The 15,148-nt window shown below is 41.6% G+C and overlaps 1 pseudogene; it reads right to left on the reverse strand.

Annotated features, from left to right (window-relative positions):
- Window positions 1-1,810: 1,810 nt before the first annotated feature.
- Window positions 1,811-3,659, reverse strand: LOC135873767 (uncharacterized; annotated as a pseudogene).
- Between the last annotated feature and the right edge of the window lie 11,489 nt (window positions 3,660-15,148).

The following is a 15,148-nucleotide window of genomic DNA, read 5'->3' on the forward strand; positions in this document are numbered from 1 at the left end:
CCTTATATCTGTACTGCATGCTGCTGCTGCTATTAAAGGATGATAGATCACTGAAAATGAGCAAAGTGTTTTTAAATAATCGCTGGGTTTATTTTCAAGCATTTGCTCCATTTTTAGCAATTTCCCTTAGGATCCGAAGTGGCAGGAGCTTTCATCTGAATTGTTACAACTCTTAGTTGTGGCATTAGGCCACGATTTTCATATGCTGACAGACATTAGGATCCATGAAATGTGTAATATCTAAAATGTTTCAACTTTGCAAACAATGTTTTAATCAACTAGTAGGAAAAATGTGTTTTGAGAATTTTAAAATGAAATGCAGGAGATGTAAATGCATGTCCATAAAAATTTAGATGGCATTCACACGAACTCTGTGAACTAAAACCATGCATGGTCATGCAGCTCAACTGGATCCGAACCTCGATAGTCATACTAGAAATCTGCACAACTGAAAGGTGTGTAGGTTTATCAGAGATCTCATTCCATAATACTCATGTCATAAAACATTCTAGAATATCTGCTGAATTCTAACAAACTAATCAAAACTCTCCTTATGTTAAGGAAACTATGCTCGGAGGTAAAATAAAATGAGAATTTCTCATTTAGCTTGGGTTTAAAAAAGAACCGAAAAAACCCTCTAACCAAACTGTAAAGCTACTGTACTTTTCCCTTATGCAAAGAGGGTTATTATTTTACTTATGAATAAAGAGATTCTTGAATGGCTGTATATACCCTGGGAACAAACTGAATAACTTGGGTACGTTTTTGAATGTACTGAGTTGTTTTCTGTATACTTCACACTACCTAAAAAATTCATGTCAGAAGGTATGTACTTCATAGCAGAAGAATATGATGGGGTAGTGATGGTTATCAATTATTTCTTTCTTATTCATTCATATAAATTGAAGAGGGCAGTGACCCAAAACCTGGATCTGTAGACCTTCAAACTTTGGAGAAGTTTTTAATCTGGATCCAAATTTAAATGTCAGTGCTTGGTCTTATCTCTGCTATAAATGTGTGCAACAAGAGTTTTACATCGTATGTCTAGATATTTCTTATGCCTAGAAAAATTCTCTGTTATAACATTAAATCTGTAATCCTAGGGTGATGAAATCCAATGTGTTAAACATAACTAACATTAGCTATATAACCACAAAATACACATTGTGCAGAGCCACGCATTAGAAAGCTACTGCAAAATAGGAAAGAAAATAAATGAGCATTGCATAAAATGTATCAGGGTCCAGTAGGCAGTGAGAAAGAGTAGGACATACATTACAAGGCACTTATCCTTATTTCCAATTTTAAATTACTACTGCTGCTGCTATGGGTTCCAGGTTGGAAAATTCATGCAATGGTATAACCCCTGCATTTTAACAGCTAACTCCCACTGACTGAAACTCAGTGCACCCTCAATTAAACTCTACATGGTATCACTCTGAGTGAGGGGATGCACCAGTCCCTTTGAAATGTTGTTCTATGTGCCATGATCTTGAAAGCAAATATTGCAGGAGCTGCAAGCACTAGGTTCTACAGACATTGATGGTTACAGTCTCCAAATACGTGTATGGGAAAAGATTTCTGGTAGTAAGGGGCTCTTTAATCTAACAGAAAAAGGCATAACAATGTTCAAAGGCTGGAAGCTGAAGCTAGACAAATTCAAACCCAACATAAGAAGCAATAAAAGTGATGGTAACTGACCATTGTGACAAATTACAAGGGATGTGGTAGATTATCCATCACTTGAAGGCTTTAAATCAAGACTGGATCTCTTTCTAATAGTAATAGATATCACCTTTCTCGCTTGTCTTCATCTGTCCCGCCACGAACGCAAGTCGGTGCCACGCCATTCCGTTTTGTTGCGAGCACATTCTTTCCATTTCTGGCCAAACGGTTTTGTCATGGAATCGGTCCAGTGCATATTTGGTCTGCCCAGCGGTCGCTTGTGGTCTCTGGGGATCCAGTCACTGATGTGGGTGGTCCACCCATTGTCTTACCTGCGGACTACATGACCCGCCCATCTCCGCTTTGCGTCGTACATCGCCTGCACTACATCGGTCACCTCTGTATGCCTTCTGATCTCCTCATTCGGTATATGATCACGGAGCTATATCTTACATATTTGCCTTTCCACTGCTCTCTGGTTGACAGCGAATATTTCTTCCTCCACTTTCATTGTTGACCAGCTTTCCACTCTGTATATCATTGCTGGCAGAACAGTGGAGTTAAACAGTTCTTTCCCTTTCTTCATGGGTAGTTCATCATCCATTAGAGACGCCTGTATTTTGTTTAAACTTGCCCACCCTGCCTTTCTCCTCCTACTGCAGTCCCCTTCGAATGAGTTTCTCTGTTCTGCTGCTGACCAGGTAAACATATTTGTCGACCTCCTTGATTACTTTTCCATTTACAGTGATGATTCCTTCTGCACAATGCTCATTCTGCATCCACTTAGTCTTTGACGTGTTCACTTCCAACCCAATACTATGCGAAAGTATTTGCAGTTGCTGCAATTTGTTCTCCAGTTCTGCTGTGGCTTTTGCCAATATTACTCACTCATCAGCAAAGAGAAGATGTGTTAGCTGTTCTCCATCAATTCTGATTCCTTCTTCCCGGTTCAATTTCTTGACCAGCGACTCCAGTACTGCTGCAAACAGTTTCAGAGAAATTGTGTCGCCTTGTCTGACTCCTCTACTTATAGTAATAATGCAGGGGGCATTGAATAATGTTATCTCTGTCGAGCAATTGCAGTTAATTTCTTACAACAGGTCGATGTACCTCGGGTCGATTCTGATTTAGTTGAGCGCGTTGAGTACATTGTTAATCTCCACCGAGTCAAATGCCTTTTTGTAGTCGACAAATGCAATACACAACGGTACTTTGTATTCCTTGTATTTTTCAATGAGCTGCCTAACTGAGTGGATGCAATCAATTGTCGAATACCCTGAGCAGAAACCAGCTTGTTCTCTGCTTTTGTGCATTTCAAGATCCTTCTTAATCTGATTGAGTATGACGCGGGTGAAGACCTTATGCACTTGTGAGAGGAGTGTAATCGGATGGTAGTTGCTCAATTCTTCTGGATTGCCTTTCTTCATCAATATTATTGTTTTCAATTTCTTCCATGCATCTGGAACACCCTTGCTATTAATGTAGATGGTGAACCATTGCGCCAATGCTTTGAAGAGAGTATCTTCCCCTGTTTTGAGATATTCTGGCCAAATATCGTCCACTCCTGGGCTCTTCCTTCTCTTTATGTTACGAATTGTGTATTTGATGTCTTCCCACATAACATCTGGAACTTCTTCTATAACCTGCTGCCTTGACGGTGTATGCTGCACATTGACATGTGAGCAGTAGAGATCATTGTAGAATTTTGTACATATTTCATTCATCTTGCTCCTTTCCAAAATCCTTTCATCATTTTAATCTTTCAGCACTGCCGGGATAATCTGTTTCAGCCTAATATCTCTTTCTACCTTCTTCAGACTCTTGTTCTTTTCGGCTGCCTCTCTCAATTTCTTCTTTCTAAAGTCTTTGTAATCTTATTTGCTCTTCACATTAATTTCTTTGCACAGTGTCCTGTAGTCTTCAACCATTTTTCCTTCTAATTTCATGTGCACCCTCCTCGCCATCAGATTCACAGTTTCCTTGCTGATCCTCTGCTTGCGTCCCAGAATTTTCAATGCCTTTGCCTTCTTTGCTCCTGAGATTATCTGTGAGATAAACTCTTCGTAGTTCTCATCGATATCCTGCTTGACCTTATACTCAAGATCCATTTCACTCACTTCCTGTGCAAATGCCTCTTCATTAAAGTGCCATTTTTGCTTTGGTTTCTGGCACCTCTTGACTCGGTCTTTGTAGGCATTGTCAATGCATAGTTTTGAGCACAACATACAATGGTCAGAGCCTGTGAAAATTATTCGTTCTCCTATTGTCACTACATTGTTGAAGATTCTTCTGGCATGCGTCAATACATAATCAGTCTGATTCAGTGTGATTCCATCCGGGCTTTTCCATGTCCACTGCTGATGTTGTTCTTTTTGAAATATCGTGTTCATTATGTGGAGATGGTTTGCCTCTGCAAATGCAGTCAGACGTGCTCTGTGATCATTTCTTAGACCTTTACTGAATTTTCCTACATACTTTTCATTCTCATTCTCCTTTCCACCTACTATTGCATTGAAGTCCCCTTGGATGATTGTATAGGTGGATCTTTTCTGCATTGCCTCCTCCAGCTCTTCGTAGAAATGTTCCATTAGTAATAGTAATAGATATGCTCTAGCTCAAAGGCGTCAGAGGAGGAAAGAATGTGCTGCTCAGAATCAGAGCATTGCTAGTGCATGGGTGTGTCCTACCTGTGGATGGGACTGTCAGTCATGCATCGGATTCAGCAGTCATCAGAGAACTCATTGGCGCATAAAGAGCGATGGTGCCATTGAGAGCTATTATACGGTGGTCAAACTGGATGATCATAGTGGTCCTTTTGGGCTTTAAAATCTATAAAACTACGATGAGTTCCTATTAAACACACACCGCACTTTAAATAAGCAACAACAGAATCTTTACTGTGATTGGTAGGTGGGAACAGTGTACACCCCCTCCATTCCACCGCCCATATACAGAGTGAATTGTTACATAATAGTTCCTAACTCAGCCCCATCAGGGCAGTTCATTAGAGGGGCACATGGAAAAGTATGCCCCATGTGGCTCTTCAGGGGCTGTACCTCATGCATCTCTTCTAGTCAGGGCAATTAGGGGCTGATTCTCCAGTTCCAGTGCCCAGAGTTCATTTCTGTTATCTGTGGTCTTAGTGGGAAGCCAGTGTTGCCCTCCTGTCATCAAGAATTGTAGATGCCTCATGCCTCCCATTCCCTGCTGTTGGTCCCCTAGTAGCAGTCCCAGCCCACTTCTTTGGTTCGCTCCCAGCCTTTTCCCTAGCCTCCTTCTCCCAGCTGTCAGGCTGTGTGCTATATGGTCTTTCTGCTGCATTCAGTGTCTCGGCTCCTCTGAGCTGTCAAACTTACCTTTCCTGAATACTAAATGCACTACAGCAAGAATTTACTAAATTAAGATTTAAAATAAAACTCTGTGTGTGATCTGGTAAATGCCTTTATCATTTAACTTTTTCTCTGATCTCGTTGATAAATGTTTCGCTATTTGAACCAAAGTGATGCCTTAGTCTGCACAGAGTGGTTGCCCTGAGGGGGTCCATTTTTCTGAGAAGCCAGTTTAGAGCCTCATCTTTCTACCCTGTGAATACATTCTTTGAAAAACTCAGTGTCTATATTCAGCTTCTGATGCAGCTGCATTATGATAACTTTATGAAAAACAGTTTAGGAATCTGGTAAGATAAAGATAATAAGGAAAAGAGTGTTTTGTTACAAAATCTAATCAATGGGTATTAACTGTTCATTTCTTTTCATGTTCAAAGCTCTGCTTCTTCCACTAGCAGGATATTTGTTTTTGGAAAACAGACTGGACGGATGTCTATTGTTCATGAGCTCCTCCTTGTAATGCAAAATAAGGGGCAAATCCTCAACTGGTATTAACTGTTATAGTTTCACTGAAGTGAATGGAGCTGACAACTGAGACCAGCTGAGGATCTGTCCCAAGGTGTCAATACTGGGGATTTTTTTAGGTCTATTAGCAATTTTTATGTGACTGATCATGAGGCGATGTTGACTTGTATCACACAAGTATAGCTGAGAGGGCACTTCACTAGATTTGCACCTTTCCCTTTAAGAGCTCTCCTGTGAACTTCCATCTCCCCACCAGAAAACGTTAACAATTTTCAAGAGGTTCTGCTGTGTGTAGTTAATTAATGGAGATATCCTATCTCCTAGAACTGGAAGGGACCTTGAAAGGTCATTGAGTCCAGCCCCCTGCCTTCACTAGCAGGGACCAAGTACTGATTTTGCCCTAGATTCCCTAAGTGGCCCTCTCAAGGACTGAACTCACAACCCTGAGTTTAGCAGGCCAATGCTCAAACCACTGAGCTATCCCATTTGGAACTGACATCTGTCAAGGAGAAATGTCATTGGCTCTTTGAAATATCAGAGCCACAACCAATCAATGACAGACTGAATGAACCAGCTAAGGTCACCTCTTGATTCAGGGACCCTGTCTATGGTATTCTCTCCCACAGTGTGTCTGCCAGTTCCTCTGAGACTGATTTCACAGCTTTGTGCAAAGCTCTTCCTCTTGGGTGTGTCCATTTTTGACATTGTTGGACTCATCTCTTCCATCTTGGATTATTTATTTTTGCTCCGTTTTTGATTACTAGACTAGCTAATAATTTCCTTTTGCTTGTTTTTTCTAGGCTGAATTGAAATTCAGTTGATTAATTTTCTTCATTTTTGTGCAGCGTGCCAGATGCTTGGAAATGTGCACCATAATGAAATAAGTAAATGCAATGAAAACCATAAATCAATACTCAATAAAATTCTACCCAAAGATCCTCCCCCACTGGATTAAAGGGGATTGAATAATTGCTAAACACACGGTGTAATACAATCAAATTTGTATCACATCTTTCATACTATAGTACTTCCTCAAAAAGTGCTTCGCATCTAGGTCCTAATCAAATGCCAGTGAAGGCCATGGGAGTCTTTAGATTCAATGGAGGTTGGACTGGACTTCTATAAAGCTGAACACAGATTGTGAATAGCATTTATTGCAAATTCAGCACATTTTTCCATAGGAAAAGTATTCAAAAACTTATCCTAATTTCTGGAAATGTATATCTTATTTGCTGAATAGTTTAGACAAACTATTTTCAAACTACAGGTTGTTTGCCAACTCTTCCTTTTGCGCTATTGACTACTCACTATTTAGGGTATGTGACTACTCCCTGCTTGAATAATTAAAACTTTTTAAGCAGGAGACTCATCGACTAATAGACTTTAAGGCCAGAAGGGACCATCATGGTCATCTAGGATGATTTCCTGCACATTGCAGGCCACAAAACCTCACCCACCCACTCCTGTAATAGGCCCATAAACTCTGGCTGAGTTACTGAAGTCCTCAAAACTTGATTTTAAAACTTCAAGTTACAGAAAATCCACCATTTACTCTAGTTCAAACTAGTAAGTGACTTATGTCCCGTACTGCAGAGGAAGGCAAAAACAAAAAAATCCAAAGGAAAACCGGGACTCCATCAATCTGAGCTGGGGAAAATTCCTCCCCACCCTGAATATGGTGATCAGTTAGACCCTGAGCATGTGGACAAGACCCACCAGCCAGATATATGGCTGAACAAAACACAATAAAAATTAATAGTGAGCGAAACATAGAAAATAATTATTAACACACGTAAGTCCATATTTTTGGATGGCTATTTATTTGTTATAATACTCATTACATTTCTGGGCTGGTTATTCGTGAATAACACTTAGATCAGCCTACAACTGTTAGCTATCCAGACTCCATGATTTCATTCACAAAATAAATTATTATTTTTTTTAATATTCAAATAGCTCTGTGCGTCCAGGCATGGAAGTCAGAGGTGTGTTGTGATAATAAATCCATATATACTCATGAAACTCCAATCAAGTAGTGATATGGGCTACAGATTGATAAAAATCTGCAAAAGTGTTTCCCAATTGGATGAACACCTATGAAGCTCTGCACAACAAGTTGTGAATTGTTGAAGGCTCCTTAATTTTGGTCCTAGTTATGTGTAAATTACTCTAACAGGCCATTCCACCTGTTTGTTTTTGTTGTCTCTATACTGCCTCTGCACTTCCTGATTCTGGCCAGACTGGAAATAGAAGTGCCAAAATATTGCAAAATAGGCTGTTCTAATGGCATTTTTAGCCCAAGCAGGACAAGCTGTGCTGGAAATTTTGTGGAAAAATCATGAGATTACTAGTCAGGTTACACATGGCATGTCAGTGGAATCATACCCTGGTCTAATGAAGTGCAGCTGCCCTAGCTCCAAATTAATTATTATTGGTAGAAGTAGTTATTATTATTACTTATTTAAATTACAATAACACAGAGCGGTTACAGGATCAGTGTCCCATCGTACAAGGTGCTGTACAAGCACATACAAAGATAAGGTCCTTGCCCCAAACTGCTTAGGGCCAGATTGACCAAGGGACTTTAAGCCTAACTCCTAGGCCCAGTGGAATTCTCAACCCTGGGCTAGGTCTTCAGGCTTCCCATAGTAATGCACAGGGAGGGTTAAGCCCTTATGAAAGGGATCCACAGAAGTCAGAAAGCTGGGGAGGGTTGTGGGGGAGGGGGAAAGAGAGCTACTGACTCTAAAGCCCAGTGCTTAGGGCATTCCCCTGCATGTGGAAGAGTCAGGTTTAAGTAACTGCATCAATAAATATTCAGTTATTTATACAAAATGGAACAGCTTCAATAGGAGAGGTATAGAAAAACATACACACACCCTCCTCACATATGCTGGTGATTAGAACACTCACCTGGGATGTGTAAAACCTGAGTTCAAGTCCTTGCTCCAAATCAAGCACTGCAGGGATTATGAACTTGGGTTTTTCATGTTCCACGGGGGTGCTCTAATCACTAGACCAGGGGTCGGCAACGTTGGCACGCGGCTCGCCAGGGTAAGCACCCTGGCGGGCCGGGCCAGTTTTATTTACCTGCTGATGCGGCAGGTTCAGCCGATCGCGGCCCCCACTGTCCGCGGTTTGCCGTCCCGGGCCAATGGGGGCGGCGAGAAGCCGCGGCCAATACATCGCTCGCCCGCGCCGCTTCTCGCCGCCCCCATTGGCCCGGGACGGCGAACCGCGGACAGTGGGGGCCGCGATCGGCCAAACCTGCGGAGGTGGCAGGTAAACAAACTGGTCCGGCCCACCAGGGTGCTTACCCTGGCGAGCCGCGTGCCAACGTTGCCGACCCCTGCACTAGACCATCAGGCAGCATTGGATACATAACTACCTACCTGCTCTCCCCTTTTGTGCTGGTTATACATGTTCAGAGCATACCTACTGGATTGAGCCCCACAGGTGAGATGGGTAGGGAAACTCCTAATTTGAAAATCAGGGTTTAGGCATGAACTAGGTCACCAAGCAACTCGTTAGCTGTGGCATGGTGTCAGGGCCGGCTTTAACTTTTTTGCCGCCCCAGGCAAAAAAGAAGAGCACCGCCCCGCCGTAACCCCCCCCCCCCCGCCAGCGCCGCGCCAGGCCACTCAAACCCCCGCCCCCCCTCCCGCCGTGCCGGGCCGCCGAACCCCCCCCCCAGCGCCGGGCCGGGCCGCCCAAACCCCCGGAGCGCCGAAACCCCCGCCCTCCCCCCCCCCGCGAGCGCCGCGCCGGGCCACCCAAACCCCCCGAGCGCCTCGCCGGGCCGCCCAAACCCCCTGAGCGCCGCCCAAACCCCCTTTCATGCCTCAGTGAAAGATCCTAGCAGCAGGGAGGCAGTAGGGAAAGGCAGCGCCTCACTGCTGGAGCCTTTCATTGTTCTAAGGAAAGGTTTTGGCAGGGGGGAGACAGTGGGGGAAAAGCTAGAAGCTGCTGGAGCCTTTCCCCGCTATCTCCCCACTGACGGAGCATTTCACTGTGGTGAGAAGAGGCTCCAGGCTCAGGGAGGCAGCAGGACACTACACTGCTAAAAATAGCCATGTAGACATGGGAATCACTGCTTGGGAGTTTAGAGAGCCGTGTAGGGTATGTACCCTGGGGGTTCAGTCATGTAGGGCACTCTCCTCGCCTAAGCCGTGCCTCACCATCTACACTGCTATTTATACCCACGCTAGGGGAGAGTGCAGTGTATGTACTCTACACCATCATACATGTAGACATACCATAAGTGGCACTTAAGAGTTGGATTTAGGCACCTAAAGAGGCAGTTAGGCACCTAAGTCCCTTTGTGAATATGACCCTTACAGTCTCAGGAGACGTGTCATATGAAAAGTGGATGGAGAGGAATATCAGTATGTAGTTATTATTAATAATTATTATTTTTATTATTTATTTTAAATAGGTAACGTAAGTGGCAGCTATACCCAATAGTCCCTCAGCTAAGCTCTCCTTTATTGGCTGATTTCTTTTAGGGGGTCATGGCAGGAGAGGTCTTGGGGAAAAATTGAAGGAAAGAAATAGTTGCTTTACAGATCAGTTTGGGGATGGCATTCCATGTGTAAGAGACATCACAGATTGAGGAACAGATTTTGTAGTTTCATTGTGTGTGCATGTATAATATAGTATTTGCTTGCATAAACCTAACCCCATTTTAAAGTTGTGTGTGTTAATATTGGCTAGTCCAGGGGAAGCCTGAAGCAAAGTGGAATTTTTGCTATCCTCAGTTGCATGTCAGTATCTGGATTCCATTTCATAGTAGTGCTATAGGGAAAAACTGAAAGATTTTGGAAAGTCTAGTGAAGGCCCTAAAGGTCTGAGCCAAAGCCCACTGAATTCAATGTGTGTCATTCCACTAACTTCAGTGGGCTCTGGATCAGGCACCAAGTTTTTAATTGTGTTGCCTAAACTCAACCCTTCAGTGTAGAGCAACTAAGTACTGAGTAGTTTTCCATATTGCGTCTTTCAGAGAACCCATTTGCCTTTCACAAAAATTAAATGTCCCATGAAAACATTGTCTTACTCTAAGGCAACCTTGTTTCTGGCATTTCCTAACTTTTGAGTGCTTGATTTTGCACCCTTAATAATGTTTTTCTAACACAGTTTAGTGTATGTAATTTCCTAGTTTTTAAAAAAGCAAACAAAAAACAGAAATTCCATAATTTGGCATCTCATGGACATCTACATGGGTCCTCAGCAGGGTTGGAACCTATAAATCCACCATTTTAACCTCTGCTACTTGTGTTAATGGAGTAATTGATAGCAGCAATAAGTTGTCATCCTCTGTGTGGACCACTCTAGAGGTGGATGAGGCACATTTTCCAGTGACTTTCACAGTTATTTGCTGGCAGCAGAGACTCCGGAATTTTGGGGTCTAATCCAGGTTCTAAAGGTGAGTGTGCTGCATACACTATTCTGCCCAAGCATAATTCCTTCTGCCCTTGCCACCCAACCTATCTCTGTCCCAATCCTGTCTCTTTTCCATGCCAGTTCCTCATCCCAGGCCAATTCTCCTTGCCTACCCAAGTCCCATTCTCTACAAAGGTGTCTTATCACAACTGCAGCTTCCTTGCACAGCCATATCAGTTCCTCCCTTCCCTGGCTCCATAACTTGGCCTCCAGTAGCCTCTCCTTCCCCACCCACAGTTCCCTATCCCCCACTGATTTCCAGTCCCAATCTCTATCCCTGATCCTCAGCCAATATCATTATTCCCCCATCCCTAACCTCCTTGTCTCAGTCTCCTTGCCCAGCCAGTCCCATTCTCCCCTCCCTCTGACTCCTCATGCAATTTCAGTCTCCCCCAGATTTACTGGCTCTCAGTTCCCACCTCCTTTTGCCTCCCCTGCTCCAAGTCCCATTGCCTTTGCCCAGTCAGTCCTAGTATCCACCTCACTGCAACTCCCAATCCCAGCTTCCTTCTCCCCCTGCTAGCCTCCAATTTCAGGCTCTTTGTCCCAATCAACCCCCCACCTCCAGGTTTGGCTCTTGTCACCTCTTCATTCAAATCAGGCATCTTCCTCCTCTATGCGGCCTAGTCCTGGGGTCATTGAGAGCACAAGAGAGACAGGTCCCCTACTCTGAGTTCAGGTACCCACAGCAGCACAGAGCTGCAGTTGCAGGGAAAGTCCAGCAGAGCCCTGGGCTGAAGCATGCTTTAATTTGGCCAAATGTAAGCAGATATTCATGGGATGACAACGATTTTAGTCCAAATAGCTAAACTTTGTTAGTTATTAGCAACTGAAAACAGGGTCTTACAATGGTTAGTGTCAGGCAACCTTAATAATAGGCAATGATACCAGATACACCTATAATATATATGTAAGTCCGTATACTTATTTGTCTATATATTATATGGGTAAATTTTTAAAAGTGCTCAGCATGAGTCAATGCATGTTTTATCATTGGCTTTAATAGGAGCAAAATTAGGCAAATAGTAAGCATTTTTTAAAATCTCACCGCATGTGTGTGTGTGTGTGTGTGTGTGTGTGTGTGTGTGTGTGTGTGAGAGAGAGAGAGAGAGAGAGAGAGAGAGAGAGATTTGTTAAATACTTTTAGATTAGTTGTGAAGAAAATTGCTATAATCTAAACTATTATTTAGAGATGTATCAATTTACTTCAATTAAGCTATGGACTTATTTACTGTATATAATATTTTATTTGCTTATGTCTAATTGGGGAGTAGTTTAATATACATACAGGGGTTTGAGATGGATGTGGTTGTTCTGTATTTAATTGCTTTGTTTTGGGTGATGGGCCATTTCATTGAAGAGAAAGGTTTTGTAGATCTAACAAGTTTTACATGGTGATCATTGACAAAATTTGTTATCTTGTAGTGTGTTTTATGAAAAGACAGTTTGGCAAACTTCCTAACTATTAAAAGAGATAAATAACTCTTAATTAGATTTCTCTGTCCTTCTCTTAAATCACTGTGACTCATCCACCCTCCCACCCAGTTAATAAAGGTGGTGGCAGAAAATCATACTGCTAGTGCCTACATCCATTCCAATAGTCCACACTTTACTAAGCATAGTTTACAAAGCGCAAAATCAGCTGTGCTCATTGTCTCAATGAATTACATAATGTTTGAGTTGTTTTATGATAACTGCTGGCACCTTGAAAGTGGAGCAAGTGCTGTAGAACACTTGCAAAAACCAGTTCAGGCCATTCAGATCAGAAGATGAATGGGCAAAACTGATACTTTAAGGTAAGAGACATTTTACATCACTGGATAATGACTATGTTGTATATGATTCAAGACAAGATAAGCAAACCCTAGAGTTAACCAGAGAAAAGAAAGAGAGAGAGAGAGGTCTATGGTGATGGGCGGGAAGGGGGAAACTTTGTTTCTTTATGGTGGATTAGGAAAGCCTGGATTTTATTATTTTTGTTTGTTTATTAGGGTTACAGCTACCCTGACTCTTGCTCACAGAAGAGAGTGTATGCATTGAAATCCCCTTCAAATCTCTGTCAGTTCTTGCTCTACTTCCACAAAAGTATTCTGCTTGTTCTTTACATTAGACATTCAGGTCTTGTCTACTCTGAAATCTATATGGATAATTGGAGAACTAATGGATTTAGGACACAACAAATACTAAGGAAGTGAAACTTAATTAAATTAAATTGAAATTATATTATTTGGTCTGTTTAAAACTCTGTATCTGCTTTTTGTCAATATCTATTTAATTAGAATGTCTAAGAACACAGCTGAGAGAAAACTGTTTTTTTAAGAGTCAGAATTCCTACATGCAAACAGTGATCCAAACCAACAACTCTAAGTCCTCCATGGAAGACCTCCATCAAAAAAGGGAAGATAGGACTTGTCTTGGTTGGTTGTTTTTTTTTTCTTTTTCTTTGTAGGAATAAAACTATTTCAGGCCTACTTTACACACCATAAAGAAACAAAAAAGGCACAAAACCTCATTTTTTTCTTTATCTTTAATAGACGGTAGGAGAGGAAAATAGATTCTTACATTTGTTCAGCATGCTATGTAAAGAGGTAGAACTAATGATGAGTAAATCTCACAAGGCCAGTTTCAGATAAGGAAAAAATGCTTTTCAGGCCTTATCCAAGCTACTCAAACTTCAGAAATCTGCAATACTTTTCAAGAAATCTCATGGGAACCAGGTGGTGTCATGTGACTGTCTATACTTCCTGCTTCATGTGGACAAGAAATACTATCAAAAAAGCTTTTCTCATAATGTTCGAGATTTCCAGCCTGGGCAGAGATACAAGAATACACAAAAATATATTAAACTACATTAAACAAACTTCATTGAACCACATCAAAGCTTTTGTTCCTTTGAATTTACTTGTTCCCAAAGTGATATCTCTTGAATATTTGATCATTCATGTGAAGATTATAAATAACATCAGAAATTTTGCCCCAGTGTTTTACATTTCAGTAGCTTATGTGACTGAATTAGCAGGTTGAGAGGTATGACGTGCTGATCATTGTCATTTTACCATGGACTCTATCAGCCTAATAGGGGTCTTATAATTTTGCCCAGTATTCTTCAATGGTTGCACACAGTGGAACTCGTAGGCCACAAAGTGCTTTCCTCTTTTGTGCCATTCTGTGACAATCGCAATCAGCATGATATGATACAGTGGTGAAATGACTGAACTTTAATTTGGTAGGCCTTGATTCCCACAAACGTTTATGCACATACTTTATGCATACGAGCAGTTCCATTGACTTCAACATGTCATGCATATGCTTACCTTTAGAAATGGGAGTAGTCCCATTGTGTGAGTAGTTCCATTGCGTAAGTGTTTTCAGAATCAGGATCTTATGCAGTAAAATAGACCTCTGCAGATTCTATTGAGCCTGACTTCAAACTTGATTTAGTCTAGCCATTAGGTGGCAAGCTGAGCAGGAGTCAGATGAAATGTTCTGTAATGTAACATTCCATGGCATGGATTTCAGCTTAGGGTTCCAGGTTTGCTGGATTTGGTGGAAAAATGTGGGACATCAGGAAAAAAAGGGACTTGAAATCAGGAAGTTCCAAAAATAGAAGACGTATCATAAATTTGATTTGTTTCAAACCCTTCTGGGTGGTGTAAAATGAAAATAAATATAATCCAAATATACCAAAGCAGAGACCTTGAAAACTATATTTTTTGTCATGGCATCATCAATCTTAATCAGCATGATGCAACAGTCAGTTGGCAGTCATAATATCATAAACCACTCACATATCAGTGTTCCAACATTGTAAGACATTCTTCTTGGTAAATATTTGGATAGAGTGGTGTACTAACTCTTTGCTAACCAAGTGGAACAATTTTGAACAAGAACTAGCTATGAAAACTATGCCTTGAACATTTTAGGTGAAGAAGGGGGTTACTTTCCAGTTAAATTGTTGACTATTCATTTAAAATCTGAAATAACGTCCTGTACCTCCATCTTCCTTCAGAACTTCTGTCATTCAAAAGTCTGCATGAATGTTCAGACAGATTTTGAAACCTTAAGTGTGGAAAAAACAAAGTTCAGATCTTGATTCAGATTCTTTAAGAACAAATAGCTTTTACTACAGCAGAATTTTGAAACTAAACCAAGGTATTGAACACAAATAGAAATTAATATTCATAGCTCACAAT

Source organism: Emys orbicularis, chromosome 2 (genome assembly GCF_028017835.1).
Source record: "Emys orbicularis isolate rEmyOrb1 chromosome 2, rEmyOrb1.hap1, whole genome shotgun sequence".
In the NCBI taxonomy this organism is placed as follows: Eukaryota; Metazoa; Chordata; order Testudines; family Emydidae; genus Emys; species Emys orbicularis.